This window comes from Hypomesus transpacificus, unplaced genomic scaffold (genome assembly GCF_021917145.1).
Source record: "Hypomesus transpacificus isolate Combined female unplaced genomic scaffold, fHypTra1 scaffold_296, whole genome shotgun sequence".
NCBI lineage: Eukaryota > Metazoa > Chordata > Actinopteri > Osmeriformes > Osmeridae > Hypomesus > Hypomesus transpacificus.
This window is the reverse complement of record NW_025813823.1, coordinates 50,153-69,225: the sequence shown is the minus strand read 5'-3', so window position 1 is coordinate 69,225 and position 19,073 is coordinate 50,153. Positions and strand designations below refer to the sequence as shown.

At 39.8% G+C, this 19,073-nt stretch overlaps 1 long non-coding RNA gene across 2 annotated transcripts; it reads right to left on the bottom strand.

Annotated features, from left to right (window-relative positions):
• Positions 1-889: 889 nt before the first annotated feature.
• Positions 890-7,756, bottom strand: LOC124463535. 2 transcript variants are annotated; one of them, XR_006955577.1, is made up of 5 exons: positions 7,533-7,756; positions 6,655-6,788; positions 6,301-6,445; positions 6,109-6,169; positions 892-1,235 (listed from the first exon to the last, which is right to left on the bottom strand). It is a non-coding gene; the product is annotated as an uncharacterized LOC124463535 (long non-coding RNA). The 2 variants fall into 2 exon arrangements; XR_006955578.1 differs by lacking the exon at positions 7,533-7,756 and having other exon boundaries at positions 890-1,235; positions 6,655-6,891.
• Positions 7,757-19,073: the final 11,317 nt, after the last annotated feature.

Sequence of the window (19,073 nt, the reverse complement as noted above, 5' to 3'; positions counted from 1 at the left end):
AACACACTTGATGAGGCTGTGTCAGCATATGTAATGATGTTTGACCTGTAGCTCTTACATCAATGGTGATGAAGAGCTTTGAATGTCTGATACTTTTGTAACTACAAGAGACAGTCCAGAACCTGGCAGATCAACTCCAGTTTGCCTACATGAAGAGTAGAAGTATAGATGATGCTGCCCCTTACATTGCTGCATCATGTACATTCCCATCTGGAAAAACTAAAAGGCTCGTGTTTGTGGAATATCTATAGTGCCTTTAACAGAATGTAAACACGTATGTTGTGAATACTACTACTAAACATGAGTTACTCCTTGATTCATACTGCAGATAATTAAATTCCTAACATACACAGGGTTCTGTCTTCTCCCCGGTCCAAATACTTATGCAATGGACGTATTCTGATTAATTTCATTATTTTATCCTATGCTCTATTATACATACATGTCAAAGTTATCTGAGGAAATACAAGTTAAACTCTAATCTGTTATACTTCATTTGTGTGATGGATGGGGCTTTGGAGGATCCACCACTTCCTTCTCTTCTGTTGCTGGTGGTGAACCTCTATGGTGGATGGATAGGCTGCATGAGGATGCTTCCTTTGGTGTGGATGGGCATGCTAGGACGAACTGTTGTATTGGACATGACTCAACATTGACCGCATGTCAGTGGATCAGATCATCTTTCATACCTGTAATACCTGCACATGCCTGTGTGCATACTACATTTTGTATGTGTCTGACACCGTAAAGTTCTGGAAAAGTGAAGTTATATTCTATTCTATTTGCTACGGCTTTTGCAGTCACTCAACCTCAACCACAAATGTGTAATGTCAAAGAGGCAAGACACAAGGACAGCTCTCAGGGCAGATTCAAGATATACATTGTTTATGTTTAAGAATTAGTAAACAAACAATGACAATCACCCCTCCATATCACTCCATCAACCCATCTTGTTATGAAACAAGCTACATTCACTTCTTCTCGTTTTATAATTTAATGTCGAGCAGTAACATACATTCACTACTGCAGGAAAATATTGATTATCTTGTTCTGGTCCATGGTTATCCAATTCAAAAGGTGGCAATCACAGAAATCTAGCTTCTACCAGATCCTGTTCTAAGCCTGGACGGACTGTCTGGCCCCAGCATTTAGTAATGCTGCACTTGTTGCTGGAAGCGTGGAGAAACACATGGCAGCTGTGACCATCAATGCCACCATGGATGACTATACTCCATCTGAAATCACAACAAACATAACATTAGACTTTGACAATATAAGCATCTATATTTGAAGAGTTTGGTTCCAAAACGCTATAAATCCATTTTGATCAATTTGAGTTAAAATGTGTTTTCTTTACCAAGAAAGTGCAAAGATGAAAACCACTATTTTCTGTTTCAAACATTCACATAGCATCTTGAGGTTTTATTAACATAAAAAATTGAAATCCAGATTTTGATTTTCAAAGATTTATTTTGAAAAATGATTAATTTTTCCCCAAAATGCAATAAATCCATGACACGTTTTTTTTCTCCAAATATTTTCAATACAATATTTCTGTGTTAAAACATTCAACAATTTTCAAATACATTTTAAATAATACAACAATTATATATACAACAATTATATATTATAAACAATATTATTAAACTATGAATATAGTATTAAACAGTGTTGTAAACAATATTTAATTTAATTAATAAATTAATCAAATGAACCGTCACACTCAAAAGGCTGAGCTACATGTAAGAGGTAAAAAAAGAGATCTATGCAAGACTTTGGATGAAGGATCTGGAGCTCTGAATCCCTCTGAATTCTGATTAAATTAGGGGAAGTTCAGTTTTCTGCTGCTCTTCATTCGCTGGGTCACTGGACGCTTCCTCTCTCAGCTACTCTTCATGACTTTCACAGTCGACATTCATCTGTGATTGAGAGAGTGCATCATCATAGAAGGCACGCACATTGTCACTCACACCAATTTCGGAGAGCAAGTTTAGGACATCCTTTTTTTCTTCACTGTGCTTTCATTGGGAAGCAGACTTGGCTTGAAGTTTGCCCACTTCTTTCCTCTCTTCAGCACTGAGTGGTAGCAGTATTCACCATTGTACACAGCCTTGAATCCCACTTTGTCGTTTCTCAATTCCAGCACTCTCGCTTCACTTAGCTTAAATGATTTCTGTGACTTGACAAAAGCCTGTGTTTCTGTCTTGAAATCATAAGCCTTCCAGTGTTGCCCATAGATGTGTACATTTCCATGACTGCGCAAAATCTGGTAGTATTCCTCTGGCAGAAGAATGGTATCCTTCTTTCGGATCTGTTGCTCAATCCTCCCAAACACAAGATCCACGGGGAGAAAACTGTGCCCCCTTATAGGAAACACATACTCGGCACTGATTCTTGGAAAGGCCTTCAAAAAGGAAAACAGCATGGACAGCAGGTTGATATTTTTGTTCTGACCAAAACAAGAATCACTGAACAAGCGCAGCCTCTGAGCGCGGTCAAGAGCACCACTCAACTGTTGATGTAAACAGTGGTCCAGAGCTGAAGCCGTCATATTGCTACCTTTTCTGTTTTCATGCTCCATCCATGTGTACAGATTAACATCCTCCACTGCCTGCTTACTTCCCTTCCCATGGTGAATAACGACACCAAAGACATACATGTGGAGCTGTCTGGAATAGTATGCCTGACCTATGGGGGTTCTAGGGAGTAGTAAATTCTGCATCATGTCGAAGCAAATAGTCACTGCATCATGATCTACCTTCCCCAGTAGATCATAGAACACCCGTGCTCTTCTTCTGTGTAGGATGTAGGATGCAGACTCACTGCGTTTCTCTTCTTCAGTCAAGCTTCAGAACGCAGCGGCCCGTCTGGTCTACAATCTACCCAGACGCTCCCACGTTACCCCGCTCCTCATCTCCCTCCACTGGCTACCCATAACGGCCCGCATCAGATTCAAGACCCTGGTACTGACCTTCCGAGCAGTGAACGGGACTGCGCCCGACTAAATCAAGTCTCTCTTGCAGCCTTACACCCCCACCCGCCACCTACGGTCTTCTTCAGACAACCGCCTGGTGGTCCCACCTCTCAAGACCGCCCGGTCCCAGCACAAGCTCTTCTCCTGCCTGGCACCCCAGTGGTGGAATCAACTCCCCACCTCCATCAGAGACACGGACTGTCTCTCCACCTTCAAGAGAAGGCTCAAGACGCACTTGTTCCGGGAGTACAATGGTACTTAGGAATGGTTTGCTGAACCCAACGCTAGTTTCCTCAAGGTTCACAATGACTCTTGCTTAGACTGTTGCTCTTGTTGGTTAGTGGTAGCTGATTTAAACTGTTGTATTCTTTTTTTTAGTTAATCCTATTTTTATTGCTTTCCTACAGGTACACCTGCACTTAGAGATTAATGTTGTGTAATTTTAACTTGTTTAACTACATGCTCTTATGGTTTCTTCCCTTTAGCACTATTTTTTGGTTGTTCACAATATGTACTTCTTGTTTTTGACTACCCGCAATGCTGTGGGGCTATCTTGTTGTTATTATCAGTGACCTATGCACTTTGTGAAGCTCTCTTTTGGAAGTCGCTTTGGATAAAAGCGTCTGCTAAATGAATAAATGTAAATGTAAGCTGGGGTCCTTAACTCTTAGTTGAAACCTGGCACATGAAGAACAGGCATCTGTTGCAGGATGCCCAAAACCAAGGTTGAAGTGCTGTCGAAAAACAGTGTAATACAGGGAGTAGCTGATTGCATCGTGATCTTGTTGTTCGAATAGCTTGTGCATTCTTTTTACGCTGAGGTCACTGGGAATGTATTTTCGGCCAGGTGCTCCCCTTCTTCCATAATGGCTGGCCCTACATGTAAAGGTTTTGATGTGATCCATCACAAGCTGCTTCTTGGCATCACTTTCTGCCACCTTACGAGCACCACCCCTGAGTTCTGGTCTGGCTGTAGCATTGAGTGCATAATACTTTGCCACTCGAGACACACGATCCTTGCCGATACCTGCAATGACATAAAAATGACATTTATTTGTTTGTATGTTTGCCAGCAGAGGCCCAAACACACAATTTGCAGAGAACAGAGAGCAAGGACACAGGGGAGGAGGGCTGGGTTTTTGGAGTAAAAAACGCCACACCTTGTAGCTATATCTCACGCTGAAAAGGCAACGCCAAACAAGTAGCCAAGCAAACAGTAACGGATGACGTGCAGGTCAACCGAGTGAAGCCCCCCCCCCCGGGGCTTCACTCCCCCCAAAGGCGAGTTTACACGGCTGTTTGCGCGTCGATGTTGCTTCACTCGGTTAACCTGCGTGTCGTCCGTTACTGTTTGCTTGGCTACTTGTTTGGCGTTGCCTGTTCAGCGCGAGATGTACAAGGTGTGGCGTGAGAGCGTGAGAAATTGTTGAAATGTGTGTCACGGCGAAACCGTGAGAGTTGGCAGCTCTGTGAGTGAGACTGCGTCCCCCCGTACTAGGCTACATTGATCTGACGTTAGCGAGTCAGCAATTGGGTCGCTCATTGTGTTCACAATGTTGTATTCACTCCATACTACACCAAAACGTCCAAAACTGCTTATTGTAGATACGAGCTTGCTGAAGATAGCCAGGGTCTTTAATTTCTCAAAGCGAGCCTTCTTCATTCGTCATTTGCCTGGCTGAGAAAACAGCCTCCGTTAGCCAGGCTAGTTTTGCCCGTTTCAGGCTATATAAAGGTCTCTCAGAATCACTGTTTACAGGCAAAGGTTGCGGTGGTCCTTGGCCAAATGTGTATTTGACCAGTTTAGAGCTAAGTACTCTAGCCAGAGTCTGGAATCGAACCAGTGTTTTGAGTGATTTTGCATGGGTCTTCTGACATTTCACACTGGGGAAGTACACAGTAAAAATCACAGTTTGGATTTTCCCGCATCTGGTAGCCTACTTAACCGGTTTGGATTAATAGGCTACATGGTCTTCACAGTTAAATAATTTTAAACGCCCAAAATGCTCAGAATAATGAGGTGAGTGACGTTCGACATCTAGGCCTATAGGCTACCCCATGAACATCAACATGGACACATTAACACAATACAGGTCGCTACATTATAATACGTAAATCAAAATTAAACTCACCCAATACACTGCAAAAGGTGGCCTTGCAGACAGGAATCTTTGTAGGATGATCTTCGGTCAGCAAATGATATTCGTTAGTGACCTCCCTATCCTTCTGCGAATCGATGGTGTCAACCTTTTGACGTCGCCTCTGAACTCTTTTGACAGTGATCAGCTGTAAAATGATTTGATCCTTCTCGACTTTTGTAGATGCAGAGTAAAAAGACTGAAAGTTTTTCATTAGGTCCCCTGGGGTCAATGTGTCTGCGTGACAGAAGTTAGTGGCCTTCTTGTGAGAACACTTAACGGCCGGCATTTTTCCTCCACCCGAGTGCCTCATTTTCTTATTTTTTTCACGTTCGTGATTAGATTTCGATGGCTTCCTTTTTTTCCCCACCACAGAAACAATCACAGGTTCATCCATACCGTCAAATTGATTCATGTTGTTTTTTTTATAGTTATTGTCTTTATCAACAAGATGACCAGCGGGATGCCGGCTTCATTCAGGTGCCGCCAATACTGTTTACATGGAATGGTGCGCGTGTAATGGTGCGCTGTGATTGGTTGAGCGGATGTATCGCTTTCTGCAGAGAAGGGAGACTGGCGGTTGTCGCGGTTTGGAAAGAAAGGGAGAAAAACTGGGTAGAATAACACGGCGGATATCTTGTTTTGCGTAAAATCGAATATGGACTTTTCAATACCGACAAAATACAATATCGATTTAGGCAGGAACTCAATTTTTTCAAAAATGGCGTTAATCGCGTTTTGGAACCAAACTCTTCATTTCAAGGTGCTACTACTGTATCAATAACCGAAGTAGCAGCAACATCATGAAACTATTCTTATCCATGTCAGTTCTTGCTCTAGTTGATGAACAAGTGAGCTACCTGATAGTGTTTGAGATGTTACAACCTATAGTTTAAATAACCAAGACATACTAAGAAAATGAGTGAGTGAGCATCTACTTTCAGTCTGTAGTTTCCATCGATGTGTCATCAAGAATTCAGAGCAGCAACACTGTACCTTCTGTGCAGCCTCTGCAACATTGATGGGACGCAGCTGCCCTCAGGTTAATGCAAAGTATCTGACAAGACACAGAGTGACAATGCATCACTAGAGTAATTGATTATTGACAATCCATTCATGCCAAAATTGTGGAAACCATGCATTTAAAAGCTTTGCATTTCATAGCATTCAACCCCAAGCACAACTGACCTCAGATGTGGTTTTGAGTGTAGTGGAACACATGGAGAATATCTTCCATCCATCATCAGACCCCTCAGCTGCTCACCGGTGATGTGATAATGAGGAGCCCCCATTGCTCCAGTCCAAGTCAATGGAGCCTGGTAACCGGAACTGGCTACAACAATAATACAATGATGTGCTTAGAACATTTAAGAGACTGTAACTTGCACACGCTCCAGGCATGCACTGTTAAACAACACTGGAATTTAACACCAATGGACACAAAAAATACTGAACAATGGCAACTGCAAGAGAACGATGTGTGAAACAGCTCAAAGGACTAGCTGAGCTGTAAGCACCCAACCCCACTGAAAAGGCTCTCACCTTGTTGTGCATGCCGACCATAGGTGCGAATCTCCTCGATGAACTCGGACACTTAAGCTATCAGGCCGTCTGCTGAAGCAACGTTCAAGAGCGTACCCCTTGCCCACTCTAGGCTTCGCTGCATTGTTTCCATCCTGAAAGAAGACTGGTGTTAAAGTAGACAAGGCTAGATTTGTTGTTGTTGTATCCAAACCAGTAATAATTTATCGACCATGTGTATCTGGAATAAGAACGTGAACAAATAATCTCCATAATAAATCGTCTAACAACTGAAAATAACCTAAAGGGAGAAATACCAATAGCCTAAAGGGAGAAATACCAGTAATATTAGAAGCTAAAAGTTGTGGTAGCATTGCACCCTGTGGGTGTCCGGTAACAACACAGGCTTGAATGAAATAGGATAAGTTTCGTTTTAAGATAAAAGAAAAAGCTAACGCCAGCCAGCCTTAACAAGGTTAAGCTTGTTTGCCTTCAGCAGCGAGTTTGCCTCAAAATACAAACTAGATTGACTAATCGACTTTAAGTAACAATAAAAGACGAATCTCAAGAGTTTGCAGCACCGGAGGCTAACTCGTTTTGCTAGCTACATAACTAGTGGACAGATAGTTGGATATAGACTGTCCAGCCTTAACATGGCAGTTTTCACGGATAAAAACGAAACGCAAATAGCTAGTCTTTATCCAACAGTATAGACTAGTCAGTTACTGGCTAGCTAGCAAGGCAGAAATATCACAGTAGCAACCATTTGTTAAAAACTAACATACAAAAGCTATCCGCAAAGCCAGTGAGCAAGTAAAACCCCATGTTAGCCTAGCTAGCCGGTGAAGATAACGATAATAATGATTCATCACAAATAATGATTTCGAAAAAAACTGTACCTTGTCAACGTGGACTGAAGGTCGTCGTGTCCAGCGTTATCGGATAACAAAAGCCGAGTGCAGTCATTTAGGGTCTGCTTGCAGTTTCGTAGGAAGTTCCTTCTTGCCATCTTAAACTTCTGACTGTGCTGGGCTAAACTTGTTTTGAATCGGCCGCTTCTACAGTGGGGAGGATCCATGGTACTTGAAAATACAGGGAGGAATCCAATCACACAAGCCCAGCTAACTGCAGGAGGAGCTAGGGAAATTGTGGGCAGGGATTTGCATGTGGCGTTCAGGCGTTTATTTAACGCCTGCAATTGCACGTGTAAATATGCACGTGTTTATTTAACGCCTGCAATTGCACGTGTAAATATACACACGTTTATTTAACGCCTGCAAATTCACGTGTAAATATACGTGTTTATTTAACGCCTTCAATTGCACGTGTAAATATACACACGTTTATTTAACGCCTCCAAATGCACGTGTAAATATACAGGCGTTTATTTAATGCCTGCAAGCCTTAACTAACGCGTACATTCATGTGTAACTTTCGCCTGCAAATTTACGGCTGCAGCCGCTTATGAAACAGCTATAGGCGCTTCCTAAACGGGTGTCCAATCAAAAATACGCTTTAAAATTACGCGTACATATGACCCTTTTGGCTTTCCATAGTAAATGGCGATACCCCATTTGTTATGTTTTGGTGGAGCCTTCAAAATAAAAGTCGATTGCGCAATATGGTTGACAGAATCACTGTTCTTTGTGCGCCAATCCTGGGAATCAGATAAAGCACTCCAATGTGTTCATGCTTCAGTTTTTGTGTTTCAGTAATACTAATGTGGGATTTAGCTATTATATATGATAGTTCTAAGTACCACCTTTCATTAGAGATAACAATTATACATTTTTATCCTAATAATTTGACCTTGGTTACAAGGGTCATTTCTGGAGTCTCCAAAAGGCCCTTTTAGAAAACGCCTGGATGTACTCTTATGAAAACATGTGACAAATATGAATATATTGTGGTATTATGCTTGACTTTTGATTTGAATTAGGTAAGGCTTCAACCTGTGGTCCAATTCTGTCTTCCAGCTAATACCTTCCATCTCTAGGCCTCTTCAGGCCTCTGTTTTCAAAACAAAATCTTGGCGGAAATAGAAACTTTCACTTTACTTGTGTTCAAGCTTCTATTACTGAACACCAGTAGGACTGACAGGGGTCCTGACAACAGGGGAAATAACTTCAGAGTGTCAGCTTTCAAAAGAGACCATTTACATGCATGTACTCCAAATGGTTCAAGAACAGCTTTCAATTTACTTTGGGCATGCTGTTTAGGCGTTTTTAGGCACACTTAACAGGTTCCCAGAAAAGGGTTTACTCCAATGTATCATAGGCTTGATACTCAAAACAAAAAAGAGATGACTCAACAACAAAACATGTATTTATCAGTCCAAAAACTGGCAGCCCATCATATGAGCTTGTGACTATGAAAGTCTTCTTACTTATTACCAAAGAGTGAAATCCAATTTGTAGTGATGATATGGTTGAAATTGTCAATATTTAAGAAATCTCTTAACTTTGAACTTACATATTCCAAATTTGATACTTCTGACAGAGAACCTAATTCTTTCTCACAAGTAAAAATATAATTTGTTTCATTTTGAGTACTTTCTACAACTTTACTGTGGCCTGCAAGAGATTTACAAATATTCTTGTAGTTTAATTTTGAAGCCCATTTTTTTTTTTTAATGTGTTTAGACTCGAATCTCATACACATGTGCTTTGTTAGGGGGCCCAGAGCCGCAATTTGTGAAGAGAAATGGACTATATAATGTTGCTTTGGTGTTACATTTTTGTCAGGGAAAAGCTGCCTGAATTGTTTAAGGTGATTCTCTATCATTTCTTCAAGTTTCTTTAAAGTTTCCCTAAATAGAATAGGAGCAAAAAGGATATGAGATATCTCAATTAAATCCCTGATGAACTTCACATATACATTGTCTTTGATTGCATTAAGAATGTAAGGAAATATCTTTATAAGTATCAGCATCTGTCCAGAAGACTGTCTAAGTTTGTTGTCATTAGAAGCCAATGTATTGACACTGATTGGGCATGGTTTGTCTTGTATACCTGAATTTATACAATCCAATATCTCCTGACAAAATGAGGTGCTTCAAAACATATTTCATCTCCAGGGGCACAACGCCCTCCAGCATGACATGCATTATGTCTTGAGGGGTCTGTTGAATAAGGTCTTATCCTGGAAAATCTATAAGTCCACTTCTCCTGTTGATGCCATAAGTGGTCATAAAGGCATTTTTAAGATAATCTGTTCTGGCCCTTTCAATTTCTTTACACTGTCTAATGTGCCTTTTTAACGACCTGATGTTAAAATGTTTCTCATTAAAATTAGTTTGCATGCTATCGAAATGACATTCGCAATGTTTACATTTGCTAAACGCTAAACCAACTCCAGATTTGAACCCAGCCAGGTCATGTTGGGCAAGTGTATCTCCACATATTAGTGATGGGAAGTTCGGTTCTTTTTACTGATTCGGTTCTTTGAATCTCGTTCAGTAAAATGAACGAATCTTTTTTCGAGTCATTTGTTCATTTCAGGGGGGGGGGGGGGGGGGGGGGGGGGGGGGGGGGGTTGGGGGCTATACGTCCACTGCAAAGGACGTATAGCCCCTATACGTCCACTGCAGGTTAGTGCATGACATGTGCACCAGCAAATACTATTTAAAAATAAATTCCTGCATTAAAATAATGTATCATGAGTTTGTATGATTTGGTCATGTATTATCACACTAGCATTTATTATCACGTCAAACAATTACACTGCACTAAACTGTAAGTGTAAATGTAAAGTGAAAATAACACAACCAGTCAGTATGATGACTTGAGCGAATATCATTCATTCACGTCTTACTAAAACAGCGGCCACGCGAAAGGGAATAAGGAAACTGTTTCCTCTACTAAAAAATACAATGCGGGTCACGTGAAAAAAGGATCCAAAGACTCGTAGAAAGACCGAGTCGGGGAAGGAACTAATCATTCGTTTCCTCTAGCTACAGAGCCTATGCAGGTCACGTGAAAAATGATCCAAAGACACGTAGAAAGACCGAGTCGGGAAAGGAACGAATCGTTTGTTTCCTCTTGCTACAGCCTATACAGGTCACGTGAAAAATGATCCAAAGACTCGTAGAAAGACCGAGTCGGGAAAGGAACGAATCGTTCGTTTCCTCTAGCTACAGAGCCTATGCAGGTCACGTGAAAAATGATCCAAAGACTCGTAGAAAGACCGAGTCGGGAAATGAACGAATCACTCGTTGAGAGGACTCGTTACTCCCGAGTCCTTATAAGGATTCGTTCAAAATGAACGAATCGTTCACGAACGACACATCACTACCACATATGGAGATCACTGCACCATACAGCATACTAACATCACTTCCCATTTTAATTTCCACTCCCTCGTAGAGCTGCTTCAAATCTTTTTCAATACGTTTTAAAATTACCTCAACCTTAGCCCCAGAAATATCCTTCGCTTTGGCTATTGCAAGGAGACGTATAGAACCAATCTTTAACCTGAACTTGGGGTCTATGTTACCTATAGTGTAATAAAACATAAGTAACTTGTTCCCAGAGATATGTGGTCCAAGAGGATTACATAGTTCAATTTCATCAGAGTATAAGATCAACTGTAAAGCAGAGGGCCTCATTGAAAATAGTGGATGGGTGTTGAAAAGGCTACCATCCACAATGTCATAGAGAAATCCATCTTTGCAATGCTCAGGTGGAGTACTGACCATAGTGTGAATTCTCGAGTTGGACAACAGCTGTTCTAGACTCTTGATGAGGGGAACAAAGAAAAAGTAGTAGAACCATGGAGGAGCCTCTCTTGACTTTACACAGTCTTTGTGATATGACAATCTGCTCTGGTTCCACTGGACTGAAAAGTTCATTAATGGTTTGGTCCTGCATATATGATGTGGTCAAAGGATCAGGAAAGGTGTCAAATTATGCCATTGCCTCATTCCGGAGATGCTCAAAGTTGCCTGAAGAGTCATGCCTGTCAAAGACATCTCTTACTCTTTCCCTCAGTGTTTCGACTACAGTCTGTTGAAACTGTTGTACCTCTGCCACAATGTTCTTGACATTCCTCTGTAAAGGAAAGAGAGGGCCAAACATAAAATTAAAGCAAACACTCAAGACAACTAAACTGTAAAATAACTTGATGAAGAAACCAAGGGAACTGCAGTCTCCTCAGAATTACTCTGACAAGACTGTCTGCTAAATGCAATAAACCTACCCGAGAAAGACATGTTTCACGAACATCCACTGTCAAGGCAGCAGCACGTCTGGACAATTCCTGTTAGAGTTAAAAAATTCAGCTGATTAAAAACTGTGGTTGTATATAAAAATAGGTTATACATTTCTGATAACAACAGACATTATACAAATACTGCAGTTCATAAATATACATTTCAGTTAATTCAGTTTCAATTAATCTCAGTTAGGCTACGGTCTCCCTTTCCATTGTTAGATGGAGGACAACTCACACACACAATTTTAAAAAATCACAAGTAAATAGGATGGGTATTTTTTTATACTTAGTTTAATAGTATTTACCTTTTCTCTGATGAGTAATGGAGCATGGATGTGGCCTTGGTCTTGGTTGGACATTCCTGCATTCTCATTATGGTAATGGTCATCTTGCTTTAAGGTCACCTCAGGCTCAAAGCAATTTGAATCTTGCATGATGGTGGCTTCACTGGAATCCTTCATGTCATGTCTGGTGGGTGTCATACAGTTTGAAAAAATCGGTATGTCAAACCTCTCACCTCCACAAGAGCCTGGCCTAAATGCCATGCTTTCCTTGGGCGGACGGCCATTAGCCAAGTACGTTGCGTGCCTGCGTTTGATGTGATAATAGAACGAATTGTACACTCGATACACTTCTTTGCAGCCATTCAAAGAAGCCATAAAGACATAAGACAAGCAAACTCAACTTTTTTCAACTTTTTGAAAATGATCTCAGTGTGAATGGAAACACAGAAATGTAAGTGTGTGTCATTCACACACATTTCACTCTAGAGCTCCCCCTATGCAGGTACTGCAAAGACTCATGTGTATTTTTTCTATTGGATAGTCGTAACTAGGTAGGCTTTATAAATTATGGAGGGAACTTTTTGGAGGGAAATTGTTGGGGGTGGGATGTTTGCAGCTTGCTGTCAGAATGAGTGCATGAGGAGTTTGAATTTGAACAAGAATTGGAATAGCCTAACCAATATTGAATGCAGTGATTTTGATATGCGTCTCATAGAATATTAAAGATAGATATATAGATAGATAGATAGAAATAAGGATGGAAAGAAAGATAGATTGATTGATTGTTAGATTTTATAGCCTAATTAAAGAGAAATAGCACAAGCAATATATAATGCTTTTAAGCAACGATTTTAATATACATGTCATAGGATATAAGAAAGATAGATAGATATGTTGATTTATTAGTAGATTTCATATTCTTATTAAAGAGAAATCCTAAGTGGAACAACATCTTAACTGATAATTTACTCATATGCTCTTTTGGTTTGTTCAGATGGGTCATGTTAGGTTAGACAAGTTTCATGTTGATAAATTGCCATGTACCTATGTACACAAGCAGCATATTCTGGCAATGTGGAGGGGGGAGGGGGATTGTAGTGTCTTTTAATTAGTGATGCCTGATACCTGGGTCATGTTAGGTTGGACCAATTTAATGTTGATACATTGTAGCAATCCTAGGTGCACTAGCAGCCTACACTGGCAAATTGGAGGGAAAAAGGGGGTGAATGGGGGATGGGACAGTTGAAGTTTCTTATGATGCCTGAACATTAGGCAGTGCTTCTAGCTTAGAGAACAGCCTTCTCAAAAGAGCCACACCATATGCCACTATGTCATGCCACTATGTCAGATTAATCTTTATAAAGAAAATCACACTTTAATTTGCTATTTGATAGATCAATTGTAGGTCCAATACATACATTTAAAATTAGCCACAGTTTAAAAGTGTTGAGTTGATATGAGCACCGCCATACTTGTAGACAGATTACTGATGTGTATGTTGGGTATTACAACACATGATTTGACATTTAGAAAGAATATCTCACTTAAATAGCCCAAACCTTGCAATTATATTTCCAGATACTTGGTCAGTTGCACTACGTTGGACATTAGTTTGGTGCAAAATAGGCCTAGTACTGCCACAACATTGCCATTGGAAATATCTGAGTGCATCAGGTATATCAAAAAACTCTGATATACCATTATGTACTAGGCCAGGCAAAGTAACCAATTTTGGAGCAAAAAATTGAATTAATTGTAAAATATTTTTTTTCAGCATAGATCATTTCTATGAGGCGTCCAGAACAACATACTAAAAGTCCCAAGAAATTCTAGTTGAGGAAATATGTTTAATTCTCATCAATCTGAGCTTTGTGCTAATAATGCATGGCAAAAATACACTTCAAAAATGATTTTTTTTCTTTACTCCTATCAAAATAAAACTTTACACAATGAAAGTACCCATAAAAAGTTTATTTGAAAATGAATTGTATTATGCAAATGAGCTATACACTAACCGAATATGCCCAAAATACACCCAAATAGGCTTATTTTTTTCCTCCAGTATACATGAAAGGTAACTTTTTTTGTATTACAAGTTTTTCTTGAAATGAATTTGAATATGCACATGAGCGTCACACTTATTGAATATGTCCTAATTCTATAGGTAGAAACACCATACCCCTGGCAGCTACTACCAAGCCAGGCAGTTTTCAGGTTAGAGGCCAGTCTAAAAGCAGCATTGCTATCTCCCATTGGCAGTAGGATGATTTGATGAAGATTGGGCCAATGTATTTGTCATACATATGAATGGTGTTTCTGCCTATGCAAATTAGGACATATTCAATAAGTGTGGAGCTTATGTGCATATTCAAATGAATTTCAAAAGAAACTTTTTTTTTACTTTTCATGGGTACTTTCATTGTGTAAAGTTTCATTTTGATAGGAGTAAAGGAAAAAATTTAATTTTTGAGGTGTATATTTGCCATGCATTATTAGCACACATTTCAGATTGATGAGAATTAAACATATTTCCTCAACTAGGATTTCTTAGGACTTTTAGTATGTTGTTCTGGACACCTCATAGAAATGATCTATGCTGAAAAAAAATATTTTACAATTATTCTGTCGTAAAACGCTACTTTGCCTAGACTATACTGGAAGATGCACCCTCTTCTCTAAAAAAAGGCGCTGGGCCATGCACAGACCAGTTTGCAAAGCCGTTTATTTTATTTTAGATACATTGTATTCGTGGGAAAGTTGGAGTTGGATAGGAGAGCGTGGAGAGAGAGGACACACATTGAAAACACTGCTGTAGCTGCATATTACGCACATTGGAAGAGAGAATAAAAGTTAAGTCTTTATATTTCTCCCTCGGTTTCTTATTATTGCTGTAAGTTAAACATATTAACTGGCTGTGTAAGTTAAACATATTAACTGGCTATGTCTCTTGTCATTGCAAATTAAACTGTAGAACTACTTAGCCAACTACAGTAGCACAATTGCAGTTTTTCGCTAGCATCAGCTTTCTCTGCACAATACCCATACAGACAATTATAATTATTATTACTACACTGTAAAATGTTACCAGGGTTTAACAGTATTTAACTGCAATATTTCACAATAAATCATCGTATTATAACTTTACAGGCTTTAACTGCAATAATCCCAATATCATGTTGTAATGTAGAATTTACTGTGAAATCAATGTAGACACAGTACGTTACTGTGAATGAAACGATACCGGGATTTCACAGCATTTTGTTGGGTTATTTCACAGTAAAATACAATTTTCAAATCATCCTTGAGATAACCCACTACATTACTGTAAAACTTGAACTAGTTTTGAGGTGGAAATCACGTCAGTTTTCGCGCTTTCCCAACCGTTTCTCTTTTCCACCCTTTCACCTCGGCGCTGCCTGCCAGGATCGTGACTTTTGCTCTGTAACGGTAAACTATTTGCAGTCATCCAATTTAGTTGTTAGTAATCTCTGTGCATACTTATATTTTACTTATGCAGTTAATACCGTACTTCACTGATTTGAATAATGAAATCCAGTAAATCATGATTGCAAACATTTTCGTCTAGTTTGATGGCTAGCTAAGTCTCACATGGTCGATGCTTCAGCTACAGTAGGGTGACTGGCGTCAGTGAAATAGGAACGGAGTATGTTGCCTCAGCTAAAGATTCGTAGCAAGAACTGTTCAAATTATACATACAAATGTGTAGGTTTTTGCCAGCTCCAAATTTAGGATGAACTATTAGCTAACTCTGCTGTGGGTCAGCGCGAATGCTATTTTTATAGCTAAGTATTAACATTGGAGTGAACTAGCTAGTGTTGCACAGTAAACCTGTAAAAAGAGACACTTTTACACAGCTTCAGTGTCCCTGTGAGACAATCACTGCAAAAGAGCTGCAGTTCCGGTGCAGACAGGAGAACCTAGCAGAACGCCTTCTCTTTACCACTCCATCCAGTCCAGAACCCGAGGTCCTGAAGTCTCGACTCTTACGATACTCAAACGATGCAATGTTAATATACCTCTCTGATCTAACGAGTCTGGCTAACTGTCGTGACCTCTCATGTGGGCTATGGCTGCGATGGAGAGCTGGAGAGATGGTTGTTCTGCAAGGTTCTCCAGTCTCTGCACAGGAACTGCAGATCTTTTGCAGTGATCATTTATGAGCCTAATGACGAATCATGGTCAGAATTATGATGGCCCATGCTACACCCCCTACAATGGAAGCCAATGCCAGGTTGATGGTAAACAATATAAAACAGTACATGGGAAGTCCGAAAGTTAAATTGTTGAATTTAATAGTGAATTTAATACTTGTTATCATTATTGAAAGGTTTAAATGAGTTTTGTCTTTGTTGTCTTTGTTCTTGCTTTGACTTTTAATTTAGCAACTCCAAAGCACATTTGTGTGATAAAATCTCAGTTAACAAGTCAAATTTGCAGTATTTTGCAGTGTTATTTAAATTGTAAATGTATAGTAAATTACTGGCTACTAGTTGCATTACTTTTACAGTAATAAACATAGAAATACAGACAATCACTGTAATTTATATACAGCAAGACAATGTAATTCCACAGCTACATACTGCTATATCACAGTAATCCAATGGCATGACAACTGTGAAGTTACAATATACCGCTGTAGTTGCATTGCATTTTACTGTGAAATGTTTACAGTTCATTATTGTGAAACAAGTGCAATACATTACTGTGAAATATTTATAATAAATTACTGTAAAATTACTGTGAAAGTAATGCAACTAGTAGCCAGTAATTTACTGTAAAGTTACAGTGAAATATTTTACAGTGTAGAATTCAGCTTACTGTAAATGTCTGACTGGCTTTTCCTCTATTCATAGACTATGAAGAAACCTGTGGAGAGGAATCAAAGACTGGTAAGCCCTGGGGGGAGATTTTTCATTGTATTATTTATCTTGTATGGTCATGGGTTGCTAGTGTACTAGTGTACCCAAATTTTAGTATGATTAGTCATTGCTTTGCTTCTGGTCAAATGTGTGCATTGAGCACTTCATTATTATATTCGGTTCATACACATAGCTCTCTCTGCAGTTAGCATGCCAATGGCAAACATCAGGGGTGTTGTGTTATAATAAATTATCTTGCATGTAAGAGATAGCATTATATCATGATCCTTTCAAAACACTGTACTAGTAATCATCATATTTGATTAGCATCTTTTGTTATTTCACAAGTGTTAAGTACTGTATTATTTTAGCAATTTGTGAAAAAAATGGTAAAGAGACAAGCTCTCTATAGGCACTACACAAATTATATTATTTTTACTACAATTTAAGAGAAATGGGAGCTGAGTGTTGTTTCATTTTATCAGTCTGATAATTTATCTTCATCACCCCTGCTTAGCACTTTGTTGAAACATTCCCTTTTGCTTGTTGACCTTTTGTCTCACAGAATTATGAGGCTTCTGATGAGGATTATGACCTGGAAGATAAAACGCTTGATCCAGATTTTGCACCGGCGCAACAGAGCTCAGACTCAGAGGACTTGGAAAGTTCTGAAGGCTCAAAGGATGAAGGTTTGCTCTCACCTTCAACATCACCCTCATCTAATCCACACTGTGATGCCCAGTCTCTACAGTCAAAGCTAGCTCAAATGCTAAAAAAGGAAAGCGAGTCTTGGACAAAAAACATTATTGTGTCTATTGTGAAAAGCCGAACGGGAAAATGGCTAGACATTTAGAACGGAAACATGGAGGTGAAATAGATGTAGCCAAAGCCCTTAGCTATTCCAAAGGCTCAAAAACAAGACGAGCTGAGACACAAAGGTAACTACCAACATAATGTTGCAGCAATGAAGTGTGGCCAGGGAGAAGTTGTCACATGGAGGCAACCCCCAACCGGATCAGGGGCCTCATGTATAAAGGATTGCGCAGCTTTCATACCAGAAGATGGCGTACGGCAAAAACTCGAAAAGTACCTACGCACAGAAATATTCACATGTATAAAACCGGTCGTACGCCAGGTCCTGCGCACCTTTCCTTTATAAATCACAATCAACGTGAAATTGACCGCACGTGAACGAGCCACTGACCCCGCCTTGCCTCCTCCCATAAATGAATATGTAGATGGACTATAAATGCGCTCCTGAGGTAATTTCTTTGTCTGAATTACCGTATTTCTTCGAATGAACGGCGCCCTCGAAGAAACGTCGCACCAAAAGTGAACGTTAAACGCCGCTGCGGTTATTTGAAGAAATCTGGTGACTGTGAGATCGAGGTTCTGACAACAGAGGTGGAGGCGAGAAAATGTGCCCTGTTTGGCGGCCTGTCATCAGGTATTAGCGACAAAAGAAAGTCGGCGGAGTGGAAAAATGTCACTGTTTGCGCCCTTTCTTGTTTTTAACCTGTAGCACTTTGAGATTTAGCTAAATGTAAAGTGCATTACAAATAAAATTATCATTATTATTAGGGCCATCAATGCTGTGGGTTCAGAGAACTGAACCATGGCAGAAATTAAGAAGAAATGGTCCGATATAAAACTTTAAATGAAGAAACGAGTGGTGGCGCATCGTAACAGCATGGCAGCTATAGGGTTACCGTTAGCGTGACATGCATTTCCTGAGTGATTTTGTCGTTCGTTTGACAGCCTCAAGTTTAACAGAAGTTATTAAGTGGTGGCGGATTAAACAGAAGGCTATATAGCATTTCCAGTTTTGGGTTTTGGCATTTTGATGTGATCATCCACATTAATGATCAAACTTTTATATTTATGTTTTTTGAATAGTCAACGTCATAAACCTAGTAGTGGAAACCTTATTTTGTAATGTTTGGTGAGTTTCGGCACTTTTCAGTTAGAATTCGCCATGTTAGAGAGCCAGACAAGACTTTGCGGACGGTCCGCACATTCTCACGTCTGCTCAAAAGTTTCCGTGACGGCCCGCACATTCTCACGT